Source organism: Syngnathus acus, chromosome 1 (genome assembly GCF_901709675.1).
Source record: "Syngnathus acus chromosome 1, fSynAcu1.2, whole genome shotgun sequence".
NCBI lineage: Eukaryota > Metazoa > Chordata > Actinopteri > Syngnathiformes > Syngnathidae > Syngnathus > Syngnathus acus.
Window position 1 is genome coordinate 9,799,079 of NC_051087.1, and position 18,453 is coordinate 9,817,531.

The following is an 18,453-nucleotide window of genomic DNA, read 5'->3' on the forward strand; positions in this document are numbered from 1 at the left end:
ATGTCCTGTAAATTGAGTAAAGCATGTATTTTTAATGAGAATTCATGCATCTGTATTTGACAGCGAGAGCGTGTGTGTGTGTGTGTGTGTGTGTGTGTGTGTGTGCATGTGTGCATGTGTGCGTGCGTGCGCACCCATGGAGTCGCCTCAGGTATTTTTAATCAGTGATCTCTCATTTCCTCTATCAGCTACATATTCCAGCATGCAAATACACAGGAAATGCATTTTATTCATCTTGATTGAATATTTACTCTAAAATAAATTGCTTATTTACAGCATACATATTTTCAAATTACTCGAGTCCAATTGGGAGTTAATCCCTGCAGGAATGTGACCAAACAAAAGTGCAATTTATTTATTTCAACCACTGTATAAACAAATTCCTACACCGCTTTAAGATTGACCGATAACATAAAACAGCCTCTAATCCAGTCAGAAGTTGTTCGCTCGATTAACAGTTTCCTAATATTATATTAATTATTATATTAATATGATATCTAGTACAGATGGCCGACTGAGTGTACTGTCCATTTTAAACAAAGTTAACAAAAAGTGTGTTCTTCTTAGAGAATTATTACATATCCTCACTTGGGACCGATGTGACAAAATATCTAAATAAACAGAGGCAGTTATTTTTGTTTTGCTCTGGACCCTTAACAATAGAAATATGGTCTGTTCGATTTATTTTCCGTCTCTGCTGGCCTCCGTGAAATGTCTCTGTGGTAGTCTTAACTGCAATAAATGTCCAAAGCCACATATTTGCAGACAAAAACAAATGCGTGCAGAAGGTTGAAAAATACAATGTGGCTGCTAAATCTTTTTAAATGACGGTAAATCAAGCTCATAAATATTTGATGGAAGCTGGCGCTGAAGCAAACATTTTGACTGATTACTTGAAATACTAGCAGAAGTGACATGAATTTGGAAAAGCACATTAAGCATTACAGAGATAGTAATGTAGTTGTTCTGGTATGGATCCTACTTTAAATTGGAATCTGTCCCTCCAGTGAATGTATAAATAGGAAATCTGCCATTGACTGAATTATAATCTGACAGGTGGGCGATACCTTGTCAAATATGAGTTTGATGTTCTCTTCTATTGAGATGAATATTTATTGGACAGTCACACAGTCATACATAAGGGTTGGGGAGGGGGGGGGGGGGCAGGCGGAGAAAAGAGAGAAAAAAAGAACTTTTTACAAGAGATGGATAAAATCTATAGATGAAGAAGAAAGGCAGTGCTACACGCTGTGATCATTCAAAAATGGAACATAATGAGAAAGGGCAGGCTAAGTAGTGATGGGGGTGGCTATGCAAGTGCACATGAAGTGTTTAAAGAATTTCTGCAAACTGTTAAGCCCATTAAAATATTTGATTAAAAATATGCAAATGAATGGGGGAAGTAAAAGATGAGCTGTAATATAGGACAGTATTAAGGTTTACGCAAAGAAAATACAGTCGTACAATCGTGCCAAACCAAACATTTCAAACAAACTAAGCATCAACCCAATTTAGAATTATGGCATCCAAGTTCATTTCCTACCTGTTGACCAGGGACTGAGGAGTCTCTTTGGTTTTTTTTTTTCTTCTTTGCTTTCCCTGTTTAAGCTATTTTTCTTTCACTAACAGGCTTTCCCTTGTTTGTTCCCCCATCTCACATGTTGGTCTGTAGGCAATATGGCCATCCCTGGCATCTGACAGGAAGTTTGGTGAATTGTGATGCGGCTTTTTCTCTGCCCTCTGCAGGGCAGGAGGAGGACTATTGGCTATTTTGCCTCAATGATATTGATTTTTTCTAATACCAATACTGATGCTTTGCGTGTGATTTTTTTTTTTTTAACCCCATGACTCAGAGTGGGGGATCAAACTTTTTCCATTGCACAGCATTCCCTCCCGCTAGACATTAGGCATGACCCATCTTTGAATACTTTAAATCTGTCGAGCTTCTGTATATGGAAGGTGACTTTAGATTTGCAGACTTTAATTTAGACTGTCGAAAGAAGTTGAGTGTCAGCGAACATAACAACAGAACAACGGTCTGCAAGAGCAAAATTGTGAATGCACTTTACACATGTTTATACTCCTAAGGGTGCGATAGTGTCAAGTAGAAGATGAGTGACAGTATGTTTCATTAGGATGCGAGTCGGGTTAGCCAGGCTGAAACGAGCCTGGGGCCGTGTTTTTAGTCAAGGAGCAACAAGGCACAAGTGGGGAGGCAAATATGTGTGAAGACACAGCACTGACTGCTCCTTAGGACAGTGAATCTTCAGGCTCTGGACAATGCCTCAAGAGCCTAATGTATAATATATTGGTTCACCAAGTCAAACGAGGAGAACTCGGAACACACAAGTCGCATGCCATATAATTATCAGGATTCTCCATATAGAGCGCATCTAATAACTGTACAGGCTGTACATAATAAAGAATATTCATAGAGCTCAAATTAACCTTCAGTTTTATTTAACATTATAAAACATCTGCAGCCAATCTCACACTGGCCTGATTGTTATGCACATAAGGCATCATTTTGTCAAGTATGATTTACTTTGTCATTCACCTATTCTTGTTGAGCAGCTATACAAACTAATCCCATTAACTGACTGATGTAATTGAACCTAGTATATGTCAGTGATTGTGTGCAAAGTGAGATTTAATTGAGGACCATAAAGCTGTATAGTTCTCAGTAGCAATCTCCAAATACCTTGTACATGGGAAAACCTGAGAGCAATTTAATTGGAGGCTTAGTAAGTGGTATGACCTTCTGTTGATGCCATGACATCTTGTTTCACTCTGTGATCTTTCTTCCCTGCCAAATAAAAACTCCAATATTTTGTGTTTTAGCAGAGAAAAATTATGTTCCAAGATGAAGTCTTTGCCTTCACCTTTTTATATGTATTAAAAAAGACAATCTGCTAATTTAGGCATGCCACGTGGATGACATCATTTGCGCTTCTTATTTTCTACCACCATTAAAACACATTGTATTCATGTCACTCAGCACCTACCTAATTGTGCTTTCTGTCTTCTGCTTCTGTCTTTTGCCATATTTATTTACCACTGCTTGTGTATTTCCAGCAAGTATCCCACCTAGAAACCTTTAACAATATGTCATCAGTTCCCGAACACTTATTCATCATATCACAACATATCCCTTTTTGTGCTCTTTGAGAATGTACTGTAGGCTTCAAACTATATATTTCCCCCTAAAAAAATAGCATTGATCAGATTATAACATTCAATATCTTAAGTGTACACAATTAAATAAAATTTGAAAAGGATTTGCAGATCATTGTATTCTGTTTATGTTTACATTTTACACAATTTTCAATTGTGACTGAATTTGTGGTATGTAGTACATGCAAACAAAACATTGCATGTGTGCATTCCTATTACAATGCTGATGGTGGCAGAGAAAAAAAATCCGCGCTGAGGTGTTGTGTGGTTGGAGTGACAGCAGACACTTGCTTCACTCTCCATATCTGGTTGTCACGCTTTCCTCTCTTCATTTCATCTGGGAACCCAAACACTACTCAAATTTCAGGGACAAATAGCGTGCTTGTTGCAATTTACTCACCAGGGCAGCAAAGGGGTCATGTTGTGCCTCCACAACCGACACGCACACTTACTGAAGTTGGTGAGACCATTGATTATACTTCCTTGATTAACTTTACAGCATACACAATTAACCTCACCCTTCATCCAGTCAGCATTGAAATAAATTGTTTTTATCCCTGGCTCTGACTTCCAAGCTGTGCTATTTCAAGCTATTAGAATTTCAAAAACAGGACATTTCCATTTTACTTCATGCTGTATTATATCCCATGTCCATTTAGCCAACTATTTTCTATTCCGCTTGTCCTCGTTGGGGTTTCTTATGAGCTGAAGCCTATTCGAGCTGACCTCTGGAAAAAAATAACGGCAAAGATTAATTATATTAGAGACTGGCGAGGTCAAAGTGCCTATTCAATTATTCACCTCGGTCAACAATGAATCTGTAACAGCAATAACATCCGCACAATTTTTCACAGTGATGATATTCAGTATGAAAACAATGTAATATAATAGTGCAAGGGGATAAAAGGGAATATTAGATATTGCCGTGAGTAATATGGTGAAATAGTATTTGCTGCGGTGCCAAACTGATTATCAAATCCTCCTCGCAGCTCAGAGTTCATCTGCAGTTTGTGTGTTTTCCCTGCGTGGGTTTTCTCTGGATACTCCCAATTCCTCCCACATCCTAAAAACATGCATAGTAGGTTAAAGACTCCCAATAATCTGTAGGTGTGAATGGTTGTTCGTCTATGTGCCCTGTAATTGGTTCAGGTCGTTCGTTCCCTGCCTCTCACCTAAAATCAGCTGGAATTGTCTTCAGCACACCCGCGAGCCCCGTGATATCATGAGGCCTTTCGGTTCTTATTAGAAAGTCCCTGTGCCCCCTCACATTACCGGAACTCCCCCTTAGTTCACTTCACACCAGCATCTAGTGTCCCCCGGCTTCCCCAACTCTCCTCTGAAGGAACAGTGACAGATGCTCAGGTGAGAAGACGGTTGGATAAAACACATCATCACCAACACAGGCTGCAGAACCTGATTGCATTAGTGATCGGGGTCATGAAGGTTTGTGCCTATCAGCAGGAGCTGCGGAAAATCGTTTTGTTACTTTGAAAACTTCTTGCACCCGTACCAAAGAAAGCTATTTTATCTTGCCACAGCAAATACAGACCTGTTGCTCTGAAAAATGTCACAAGGTAAAAGAGAGGGTGATACTGGTCCATTTGCAACCACAGATGAAGCATGCTCTGAAGCCTTCAGCAATTTTCCTATCAGCCCCATCTTGGAGAGGATGATGCTGTCACCTATCTGATGCAGCATGTTCATTCACACTTGGATGATAGTGAAGGCACTGTCAGGGTGATGTTTTGTTTTGTTTTTCCGTTGTGGTGCTACAACATTCCTGATCACGGCATCCAACAGGGTGTGGCCTAATTTGACATTTTTATTTAGTGATCCAGGAGACACAAGTTGATGATATACCCATCCGAAGCAGCTTTTAACCCAGCAGAACAGGTTGGATGGTATTGAAAGCACCAATATGGATGCTGTTCACAAGATTGCCGTTTTTTGGTGTTTATTGGTGTGTGTTTTTTTTCTTGCAGGTGTTTTATCAATTTAATATAGGTGCTGAGCTGAACTATGGTCACCTCTGGTTGGAAGCAATTTATGCACACGTAGTGAAATAAATTTCACAAACATTTTAATATACACAAGGTTCTCAAACAATTGGCAATTTGCAAAACACATTTTTGTCTCTTTCTACCTCGGAAATTCTGCGTTTGGTTGATTTAAAAGAATCCATCTGAAAAAAAGTTGATGAAAAGTTTTTTGGGGGAAAAATGTGATCAGACGTGTAGCGGCACTTGTTTGTTTAATACGACAAGCAAATCAGTAATGGGAACTGTTCTGGTGATGCTTTCTCGATGGCACTCTGCTTCCACTTGCAGAGATTAGCAGCTAGCTGCAGTAGCACTCGGAGCTGAGTGAATCTGAAGAGGAGATGGCTACACGTGGGCAGGGAAGGAATGGTGTGATCCAGCGCTCTCATTGTCATTCTAATGGAAGACATGCTCACGACAGGCCCAGCAGTAAAGGGGCGGGATGAGACAGTCCCTCCAAACCGCCACTAACAGGAAAATAACAGACCGGATGTTTTCGTGTAAAAAGTTCGTCGTGCAGGGACAGTTTTTTTTTTTTTTGTAAAGTAGGCTTCTGTAGTTATAATCATGGTGGACTACAATGAGGAAATGTCATCCAGTCACAAAGTTCTAAAATGTCTCAAATGTTCTATCTTTGCTTTTAGGATGTTGTTACAGATGCTTTGATCTTAGAAGGATGAAAGCCATTGGAGTCGGACAGTCACACAGAAGACGATGACCCAAAATACCTGCGACTCCTCTTCCTTTCTTTTATTTCATACGTTTTCATCTTCTGTCTCATATCAAGCATGTTCTTTGCATCTCTTATGGATTTCCTCCATGCTGTTGTTGACATTCTTTCGGTTAAAGCTATTTCTGTCACCGTTGTTCACCTTTAGACTTCTGTTCCTTCTTCTTCTCTGCCACAATCCATTGAACTATAACAATCAGCCAATATGATGTTAACTATTAGAGCCCCAATTGGGTAACTGCCACAACTGCAATGTTAACAGAGCCGCTTCACAAAAGGTGAACTGTTCTAATAAATGAATCATATCCCTGTGTTTGACTTTGTATGATTTGTGAGCATCCTTTCTATTATCTTAATTTCCTCCATTTGGTGCTTTAAACATGACACAAAGCTAAATCACAAGCTGAGAATGGCTACTGAACTCATAAATTAGACTAAATGATGTGTCAACCGTAAAGTCTTTGAATGAGTAATGGACAAGCACTTGACTTGACTTCTCAATAGAGCTACTGTTACATGAAATAAAATACTTAAAAATTCAAGAGTTGAGTCTTGAGATTTTAAGAGTCCATGCATCATTAGCTCAGTTCCTCTCAAACCTTCAATCAAAAGTGACATTTTGCATCAATAATCCATTTGGGCTGCTACACCCATTCTTCTCTTGTGATTACATTCAGAAATAATTTAAAAAAAGACTGACATCTAATTGGTTATCATTTACACAAACCTCTCTGCAGGTCGGTGTGTGAGGTAGGCATGGCAACAGGCCCTGGTAGCTGATGACAATAAAAGTCACAAAAAATTAAGAAAATCATTTATGTGTTGGAGGCAGTGCATCACAGTGAGAAAACATTTCAAATCCAATATTATATTCACGTTGGCTTCACTAAACTCAGTGTGGCATCGCGATTATTCAGTCACATTGAAAAGTAGACTCTTGTACAGTGCCATTTGTTACCAAGTGGCATTCAGTAGCGTGACAATTCATACAGAATCCAAATCTCTGGGCAGCAAAATATTATGAATAATGCAACCACAGCGGTGTGGTCCAAAGAGCGGTTATCCTGGCTGCATGTGTGTGCTCACCATAGAGGGTCTCACAGCAGACGGGGCTACCTGCATGAATCAAAGCTGGGCTGTGATGGTCCGTGGCAGATGGAGCGGTGATGTTGACAGTGATAGATTCGAATATCGACCTGTTTCCGTTGGACATCATTGCTTCCTTCACATGCTAGAAAACACCATTACTGCACTGGACGACAAACTCTCAATGAGCTGCGCTTTCATTATTCCATAGCCTACACGAGGGTTCTACACAAATATTGGCTCGGTCTCCACACTGTATGACATCTGTGGCATTCATATAATGAGGTTCCGCAATAAAATTGTAAAAATTCTATTTGGGATTACGACTAATCGGCCTATTCTTCTATGAGTGGGGCATCTGTGAATGTCAGACTATTTCTCTGTGTGCGACAGTGAGATGAGACTGTCATTGATTGTCCCCTTTGGAGTGATGCTGGATGGAAAGAAGAATTCTTAATCACTTCATTTGTCATCCCAGTGGTGAAAGTAAAACCCAAGCAAGCAAATTAACCGGCATAGCTGTGGGCTGCTAAATCTCTATGGCTGCACAGAACAGCTGCTGTGTTCCAATTGAGATTTACACGTAGCTAGAGTTAAGAGACGACACGCAACTTTAAAAACTACATTACCTTTGTCTGCAGTGCCTCTTTGGAAATGTGACGTTGCATTCTTCAAACACAAGTTGCAGTACTGTTCGCTGTAGTGCATGTGGATTTCACCACACAACACGCCTCACACAAATGAGCTCCTATCTTGAGGCTTGTCTCACCATCTGTAGTTTAACAACACAAAATGGCCACAGCAATATGTCCACCTGCAAGAGGAATGATGTTGCCATGGTATCTTCCAATCTTTAACAGTAGTTACAAAATTGAGTTTAAAATAAGAACATTTCTGCACAGGAATTAGTCCCAAAACCTCCACGCACAAAGTCAGGGTGGTACCAACTGGGCCACAAAGACAGTTAATCAGTTTCGGTTTCTTTGACTTCTGCTCACGTGAGAACACAGGCACATGGCAACCATGCTGACACTTCATCCGTGCATGTTGTGGAAAGTCAAGTTGAGGAAATACAGTATGATATAGTTTTGCGTTATGGATTGCATTTGGACTGGTTCCAATAAAAACAATCCAATAGCAATCCAGCCATTGTGACCTGGATCAGACTCAATACCGATCCAGTGGATCATATCAAACCATCTATTTACGTATGCTTTATATAATACATACTGTAATACATAGTACATAGGGAAATGATGCAATCATAATATAAATTAAAAGACAAATTAAACAATTTTACCTCCATCCATTCATTCAGGTTTGATATTCAAGCTGCTCCAGGCTTCTATTTCCTCAGTTACAAGAAGAAGACATTCCCAAAGAGGGTGGAAATCAATTTGTAGATGTTAGGCCAGAAATGTACACATGCACTATCAGGAACCTGGGGACATTCATTAGGAGATGTCAAGTTAGGTTTGCTGCACACAGCAAGTGTCCAGAACAGTTCCTTACCATTGAGTGTCAAGAAGAGAAACTCAAACTCTTTTCATTTTAAAAGACATTGCGCTGTCAAACTAATTCTCTCGTGCGCATACTGTGAAAACATCTAAAAAAACAAGTGACATCAAAGACGCTGAAATTTTAATTGCCTTTTTGAAATCACTCCAAAATGTGAATCTTAGGTAAAACTGTTTTTCATGCAACCCTCAGGGGGACAAGGCGGCTTGGCATCTGAGCCTTTTAATTGAAAACTGACCCACGTGTGTCTTTACGCATCACTGCAGTGCTCACAAATCATCTTCATAGTTCTCCTCTGAGCTGTTGTGGTACAAATGGTGAATGATTTGAGTCATCTGGAAGAAAGGCAAAAGTGGATTTGGTAGTGCACACACCATTCATCCATCCTAAATATTCTCACCACCTTTCCCATTTATCAGAGCATATGTGTGACCACCTCTATTAATTGCTTGGTCAAACTTCAGAGCACAGAGTTTGACAAACGGCCAAATCTGCTCACTCAGACTGGAGGCAGTTCATCTAATGCAGTGCTGTGTGGTCCCCTTCAAAATAACAGTAATAGGTCTGAAATATCACTGTCTCTTGCAGCCCCAGGGGAAGAAAAAATGATGTAGCGCTTGATGGGCTACCATTCTATTGAATTTCCTCTTTTCTGCAAATCCCCAAAACATTGCCGTATATCAGCATATTTGAAATGCTGCTCGTCATTCAACGCACATGCCGGCATTACCTCTGTGGATTAGGTTAGATTGCAGAATTGGGAGACTGGCTCCAGAAAACAATATTTGTAAATAATGCAAGACCATTTGAATTATTTCTGAAGCTCACAGGGCAAAAGAAGGCTGTTGAGAGAAGTGAGAATGAAGAGTTTCCTTCGAAACCAACCCGTTCAGACGCTCATTAGAAGTGCCATTTTGACGCCTTTGAATGTAATGAGAGTTCAAAGCTGTCATTGGAGGTCACACTCGAGGATTGGGTGAAACGCCGGCTGTCATGATGTGAGACATTTGTGTGTGTGATGACTCATCTGAGTGGACCCAATGCTTCCAGTTAAAATGTCAAATGCTCGCGCAGGGATGTGGAGGATATTCAGTCGGAACTCCTCCTCCTGCTGCCTACAACATGAAAAGAGTGTACTGTCTTTGATACATCTCGAAATAGTTCAAACAATTAGGTTAAACTCCACATAAAATATACTTTTACATTTGTGTATTATATTTGTTTAATATTGTATATTATTATTATTATTATTATAATATTTAGTGTCTTTGGCTAGTGACATACATGTCCATGGTTCATTTTTTTATTAATGTCAAGCAAATATTGATTTTGTTTTTTTTTCTCACAATTCAGACCAATCACACCTTTGTTTCACTGTTTCTGTACTTGCACAATATGCAGGTGCAAAAAAACAAAAAACAACTAGAAATGACCGTTCGATATGTTTCCTCCATCAGTCATGCTGCCTTTACAATTGTAAAATTCATTTTTCCTTATCCTCTATACATTGATTTATGAACTGGGCACATTGTTAGTTACTGGTGCAGAATCGAAAGAGATTCAGGCTGCATAAAAAAAGTTAGAAGTTTACAAAGATAACAATGTCCAGTTTGATTGACGTAACACTATGATTGTAGGTCAGTGTTGAAGAACTCTCTCGCATCATACTGAGGGAGTGTGTAATTTATCTACTACTTTGCCACCTCTACTAACTACAAGCACTATAATAAACATCCCATGAGATGTGCAAATGTAACTATGTCATGCTAATTCACTTTGTTCTGTTTCAATCACCAGCAGCCAGACACGGATCAATATCACTATGTAAGTAATTGGACTGGTGTCATTTTCAAAAGATGCGTTGCATTTACATTCCCTTCGCAGATTAATCAGCCCTAAAATATATCCCAGTAGGACAAAAAGACATCACAAATTACTTTGAACTTCCTTTTTCATATTTGAGATGTGGACATGTAAGAGGACAGCACGATCTGTCAAAGTGAAGTTTGGACCCATTAGCCTTTTCCAAATCCAATCAAAGAGGTGAGAGGGACCTTGGAAAGGGAAACCAGGTAGAGCACGATACAAGAATTATTTCATCATCCCCGTTGCCATGTCAACCAGTGAAAAGAAACCACGAGAGTTGCTTTCTCACAAGTAAGGTGGTTACCTTAAATTTTACTCTGCTACCATCTAATGGTAGGTTTTCACTCACACAAAATTTAAGCAAAACAAAATTTTCAGTTTTTGGCTGCAAAAAAGAAAAACCCAATTATTTAAATATGCACGATTTTAAATAATTGGCAGCCTTCTCGGGAGTAAATTACAAAAGCCTCAACACACAGTGCCTATGTTGTTATTTCACTATTAAAGGAAAAGTAAGAGATTGGCGCCCCCTTGTGATATAGAAAGCGAGAGCGAGAGAGAGAGAGAGAGAGAGAGAGAGAGAGAGAGAGAGAGAGAGAGAGAGAGAGAGAGAGAGAGAGGCCGAGAGAGAGAGAGAGAGAGAGAGAGAGAGAGAGAGAGAGAGAGAGGCCAAAAATGTGTGGAAAATGAATTAATACTAAAATACTGTCACTATAAGGTGCAGTTGACATTCACTTGGCAAGATTCAGTTAGCAATCTAACAACAAATGTTTTTCAAAAGCAATTTTCTGAAAGCATGTTATCCACCCATCCTGAGTGTTTATCCTCAGTAGGTAGGGGTGCAGGCATGAGCTGAAGCTGAACAGGGATAGGCTGAGAGACGGGGTGCACCCTGAAGTGGTCACAAGATAATCACACACCACATATGTAGATGTTTAAAATTACCAACCATTCACACTCACGTTCACATCTATGGACAATTTAAAGTTGCTATTTAACTAAAGAAACGTGTTTGTCACTGCACTATTAATTATGAGAATTGAATACACGGTACTTCATCAAAAGGATAATTTTTTTACCAAATAGCTTGTTGTGGATAGTACAACTATGTTGTTGTTGTTTTTTAAAAGTTGACTTAGTATCATTTAACTACCTATTAGCCACACATAGGGCACATTAAAATAATGTACAGCCAACAAGGAAAATTGAATTAATAAAAGGAAGCATTTTGTTAGAAATGGCCACTTAGACAGCCTAGTGTTTCATTATTCTGGTACATTTTCATGATGGCTGAATGAGTTGGATGAAGACACCAAAGAAACTTAGACTCAGCCAAACTTTGGAGGAGGAAAACAAAAGGCTTTTGTGTAGACAGAAGTTCTGTTTTCACACATTCACTCATCCAATTATAAATCTAACAACACAGTGTTGCAATTGTAATTGACAGATGGCAGCGCCCATGTTTGCTGTGACTGGTTTGTCTCACAGGGTCCATCATCATGATCATCATGATCATCATCATCATGGTCACATCTTAAATGTTAGGCAAGCACCCTTTCTGTCCATTTTTAAAACTGGTTTAAAGGCCTATTTGTATTTGTTGGCTTTCGAATGACTTGCGACTGTTACTCTTCTGCTACTGTATATTCGTTTGTGTGTCAATTTACAGTTTTCACTGTCTTTGTGGTTGTGCCATTGTTGTAGGAAGCGCTTTGTTAGGTTTGCAGCTTTTGTAAAATACGCTCTATAAATGAAGTCTTCGTCATCATGTTAGTGGGCATGTGTTTCATGTATTTTTAAGGATACTGCAAGGTTTGAGAATGTTTATGGGTGAAATGCTAATGAAGTCTTTGGGGAGTATTACTTGTTGTATATTAATGGTTAAAATGACTGTATTATTATCAGCAATTAAAATGAAAGTAGGTCAGAAATTATTTGCAGAAATTTGCTATTTGGGGTCAGGTGCCATCCTTATATCACCAAACTGTACCTCTGGTTTCAAAGAGATGACAGTTACGGCCCCTGTCATTTATAGACATCATTGGCTAGGCAATAAGACCTCAACCTTTGCACATTGAGGGTGGATGATAACCACTGCAGTCATGCACAGATCGAGCTACTGAAAATAGGCCGTGTGTGCAAGTGTGTGCGCAAGTGTGTGAGGGAGACTGTGGAAGCCTCGAAGTGAAAGATGGGCGGAGCTACAAGAAACATTGCGTGACAAGACTGAAGAAACCAGGGTTCTCTGGTATACAACGCGCGCGCGCACAGTAAATCGCATCGACAAATGTGTGCATGTCCAAAATAATTGTATGTATCTTCAGGATGTCTTTACCTGCCTCCTCTTCACTCTGGTCATCTCTCCGGCTTTTCATTTATTTCACTCCAAGTCTTATTTCTGATATTTCTGAGTCTTATTTCTGATGTAAAATGGAGGCAAAATAAATGCTTTAACCAACTAAATACATATTTTAATTAATTAAAAGAATATGTATGTATATATTATGTATTAAATATATATCACACACACACACACAACATTGAAATCGATACATTCTTCCTCAAATATTAGATGTGTTTTAAAGAACGCAATCAACAAGATTACTTTCTGAATAGATTAACTTATTATAACTAGTTTTACTTCGGTCGTTGTAGGTGGCAGACGATCAAACGTATAGTTCTCGTTTAATTTATGCCGCACCGATAATGCGATCCATCTAATTAAAACGTGCACAATCGATTTGTAGTTAAAAAATACACATGCGCGCGCACACACACACGGTGTTATATATTAGAATAAACGATGCGTATTGTTTAAAAAAATACTATACAATATAAAATACTGGAAAAAGAAAGATGAATATGGCTGCTTTAATTTAATCGTCTCAATATATCCACCTACATTACAATGTTTATGACAAATTCCCTTGAACAGTGGTGATTGGTAAAATCGGAAAATTAAAAATTAATACTTGTTTACACCAACAATTATATGGGCAACATAGAGCGGATGGTCAAAACAAAAAACACTTTTAATAATCACGAATGAGACGCAAACGACAACATTCTGCAAAGATGCTTGGAAATAAATAAAATCACGGACCTCAACAGAACAGTGCCATTGTCCCATAATTCACTTGCACGAGTTGCGTTCATAAAAATAAGCCATTTTAATCGTGATGGTATCCTAAATCTTTGTCCCGCTACTTCTCTCTCGCAAGTTTTGCACGTTTGGTGCGATGTAGATGATTATATTTTATTGCAAAACTGTGGAATGTGAATGTTTTTCCGCGAGGGTGCCTGCGTGTCCCCGCAATCAGCGAGTGCCAAATAGACATCCATCATCCATATCCAGCAAAACGGGCATTATTGTAATCCGTGTATTTGATAGAGATACTGCCTTTTTTTAGTATCAATTGATCAAAACGAATCTTTTTGCTGGAAAACATCCAGTAAAATTGGAAACAATTTATATCTAAAAGTATGATGGCAGGGCAAGGAAAGTGGAGAAAAGAGTAGTTTTCGGAGTGTTTGCACTGAGCTGACGAGAAGGTCGTGACAGGGGTTAACGTGCCGTGAAGGGGTTAAACAAACGGACATTCCCCTCACAAATCCTCCGCGCTCATGTGGCCTTATAAGAGGAGCAATTCTATTGAGTTTAACCTGCCACGAACTTTTCTCATTAAATCATTTATACACGTTTAGCTTAATGATTGCTGTACATCCTTCCACGAAAAGCTGATTTGAGTGGTAAACATGGTCTTTATTTACATTTTGGAGGTGATAAGCCTCATATCAATCTCAAAATGAAAGCCTGACCCCCAAGATGATAATCAATGTATCAATAAGTGTCACATTTTATCTATGACATGAGAAAAAAAAAAGATGACAAGCCTGTTTCAATTCAGATGTGTAAAGCAGAATTTTGCAGCAGTTCTAATGAGAACAATGAGCAGCATTAAGACATAAAATGGTGTTCTTCACTGCTTCTAATAACTGTGTCTTGAGATCACAAATTTAACCATAGAAGGAAAAGAATTTTGTCCCATGGTGTTATTTTGCTTCCTGAATACATGACTGTAAATCTGAAAACACTGGAGCGGGTGTAAAAATCCCTAAACCCTCTTAAGTCCTTTGATTTGTGAGTTGAAAATCTCCTCCAAGCATTCCTGCTTTGTGAGCCTTTCGCTGATATGGAGTTAAAACTGTCCTGCTAAGGTCTGGCATTTGTAGGCTATAGAAGTTGTTGACTTGCACTGAGGGGAAAGAGCACGGTAGAGATTATGGGCAATTAAAGCCCACTTTATGCCGGTCCGCTGGCGTCACGGAGTCTGGCTGAGAACGCTCACCTCCGCTAATACTATCAATGAGAACAAACTCTGCGGCATCAACTTATTATGCACAGTGAATTATTAATACCAGAGCAAGCGCATTCCGGCTCGGCTAGCTTGATAAAGGGGCACAAACAAGATTTGGTTACCTACTGAAGAGTATAAGAGTGCATGCTTTGTTAAAACAGATGGAAATGTTCATCGAACAGGTTAAATGTGAAAGGTGGACATCACTTAGATTTCATGAAAACTCAAATACTGGATGTATAGTCAGTGTGTCCATGCGTGTGATTGGTAAGAAACTGTACAAAAAGGAACGTACTGTTCTCCATTCAAACAAGAGTTGACACCATGAACATAAGGATATTTTGCTTGCGAGACCTCTGTTCAAATGTTTGAACCCCCGCAGAGCAACACTTCAAAACAAAGGCGTGGCATGCAGCAATACAATCTGCAAAACATGGCGGACGTGCAGAAATGAAACCTCTGATGTGAAATGAGTTTGGAGTTCTAACATATTCGCCAGGAAAATTACACACACAAAACTTGCAAGTAGAACGGTCATCATGAACAACATTTGCAAATCGAGCTAACTTCAGCAAGTTCCATATTGCTGCTTGGTGCAATGAGGTTGAAGAGAAAACAATGGCTTGAAAAAATATACATCTACAATAAAATAACAGCTAACTACGTAAACCATCAAAGTTACTGCTATGTACATAATTTGAAATTTATATGAACCTATGATTATTTTACACTCATATAACAATTTGGAATGTTAAAGATGAGTAGTTAATGCGACTTAAGCAATCGCCAATCTTCACTTTCATGTCTGCAGTATTATGTAAAACATTGCAATCACAGATTATTTTGCCATAATCTCTAAAAGGTGATTGGGTTATTACTTCTGCATTACTAGTAATGACTTGACATTTTGTCTAAAATCGTACTAAATTCCTACCAAAACAGTTTTGGTGTTTTGCATGGTTTCCGGTGCATTTCACTTTGTTAGCCATCAGAGGGCCCCCAAGAAAGCACAGACAAATATGTTTCACAAGTGTCATTCATTAACCACAAGTTGGAGGCCAATGTTGAGTATTTTTACACAATTTGATGCAATGCTGCTGCTTCATGTCAAACAGGTTAGCTGAGTTCGATGCAGTTGAGTGAATTTGAGTGTTTTCGTGTAAAGAGCTGTGAAAGGCCCAAGAGGAGATTCTCCTGTCTGTGTCTCTCCGCCTCCAGTGGAATTAAGTGGGTCAAACTGTCTCCACTTTCATTGACTGTACGAGTCAAAGAGCAGCAAAGCCCACAGCCATTACAATCACACTCGATTGACTAATGGCTGGTATGAAAGTGTAATTAGACATGTGAGTAAAGGAAAGCTGCAACCCCAAAGAGGAGCGAATGGAAACAGTCGGGGTTGCCAACTTGACTAAATGTTTGACTCTGCTTCAAAGTAAGATTTGCACAAAAATGTCCGGCAGTTTTCAATTTACTCTTGCTGTCGTGCTCAAGACGACTTTGTCGTAGCAGATGCTAATCCACTGTGTCCAACATCAAGAGCTGGTCATCAAAACAAGAGAAACACGCTCAATTTGCTCCCACCGTGTCCCGGAGCAGATGCCGATGATATGATTTTGTGTGACGAAACATGGAGCGCGGATGAGAGCCGATGTCGCGAGCTGTGGCGGCACGGAGGGGTCGTGGCTGCGGAGCGAGCCGGCAGGCCATGAAAAGCAAAGGGCACGTCAAGATGGATGAGGATCAGAGGAAGAAGAGAAAACGAGTGTAGAGAGCAAAGTGAGAGGAGCCTCTGGGTCTGTGGGGCCCCCCCTGTGCAGGCGGCGTTGGCCAGGGAGCAACATCACTCACATGGCCCAATGTACACACAGAAGACTGATCTAATGTGGGCGCTTAACAAGCACACCCAAATAAATTTCACAGATGGCAAATAAAAATGTCCTAAATTTAAGCAGCACTCTGAAAGCTTCTCTTAATTTGTGCATTTGCCAGGAAAAAGAAGAACCTCCACCCTTTTAATTTTTTGTTGTCATTAGATATTTCGGACCCGTTTCAAGAAATGAAGAGACAAAAAAGGGCTACACTTGGGCTCCTCACCGAGAAGACAGGTGGAATACTCAGTTGTTCGGCGCAGGGCTCATGTTACCGATGTCTGCGCCGCGTGCTAGTTTGAAGAGCAACATTACCGCTGATCCTGTGTCAAAGGCTAAGTCTAACCTGCGGGACTGTAGGAGGAGAAGAAAAAGAGACTCAAGTTAAAGGTCATAGCCGCTGACTCCATTGAGGGAAATAAAAAGCTCAAATGTCTTGCCATTTGCACTAAAAGGGTAAAGACGCCCGTCAGCACTTATTTCAATCTTTCAGATGATCAAACGATGAAACACTTATCCGATGAAGTCTTAATAAAGTGATTTTCCTTGGAAACTGTATCTGGGCATATCCAGTAGTTGAATTTATGGACAGCATTTTAAAAATGTAGCCTACTTTAGAAACATATTTATATTGAGTCTTAACTCAGCAGAAAAACCTTTAAAATATTCAAGTTGGCAAGTATGCTAACAACCATCTGACCAAAGAACAGTTTTTTTTAATATACTTTGGTGCAATCTTTTTTTTTTTTTACTTGTTGGGAAGTATTTCCTCAATAGAGGGACTGGGGGTAGAATGCTGTCACTAAATTGTTTTGGGGATGTTGATTTGGAGTCAAACTAACTGTGGCCCAAAATATGTCAACAGGAAGTTGTTGCCAGACTCCTTGGCCCCAATTTAATAGAAAAATCAATACAGAAACTTCATCATATTTATGACTCTGACACTTATGATGTGTACTGTACAAGAGTTAGAACAAAATATTGTAATGCTCAGTATTGACTGACATTGTGAGAGTAGTATTAGTTGAACAGTTATACGATTGGTATTTGCAGGATGAAAAATACACTGCATACTGCTGAAAGATATTTATATCATCTTGTGATCTTATTCAGTGAGTGGGAATATTGAATTATTAGCCACTGCTCTCGATAATAAGTGTCGATTAAAACAAATCATACTTGCGAAGACAGACTTTTTATACGGTTGTTTCACTGGATCTCATTAGATTCTGCAAGTGCAGTCGTCAAACTACACAAATTTGTATAACGACACAGATACAGGTATCAAACTCAAGGCCCCCGGGCTGGATTTGACCCTCAACGTCGTTTTATGTGGCAGGCAGAAACTTTTTAAAAACTACTAATAAAAATGTTAAGAACCAAATTGAGGGCAAATCGTGTAATGTTTTGGGCCAATTAGTGTTCCTACATATTGTTTTATCATCACAAGTGTCACGTGTATACAGTAGGAAGGAATAAAAAGTGTCGAAGGTGCGTAGCCCAGCTTATGCATGGGCAGCACACATCATGACTGGCTGTATATATTATTACAAAAAATGCATCCTACAGTTGTATTTTAAGAGCCTCTTTTAAAGGAGCTAAAGCAACAACCAATGTCAAATGTTTTCATGTCATAATGTGTTATAGTTGCACTTTTCTACACTGCTCACTTTATGAAAAAAAGTCCTGCTGCACTTTCATAAAAAGAAAACAATATCGCTTATGATATTTCATTTTATACTATTGATTTTTTTCAGAATTTTGTTCCATAATTAACTAATATCGCATTCTTACATGCAGCTTTTGCAATTATT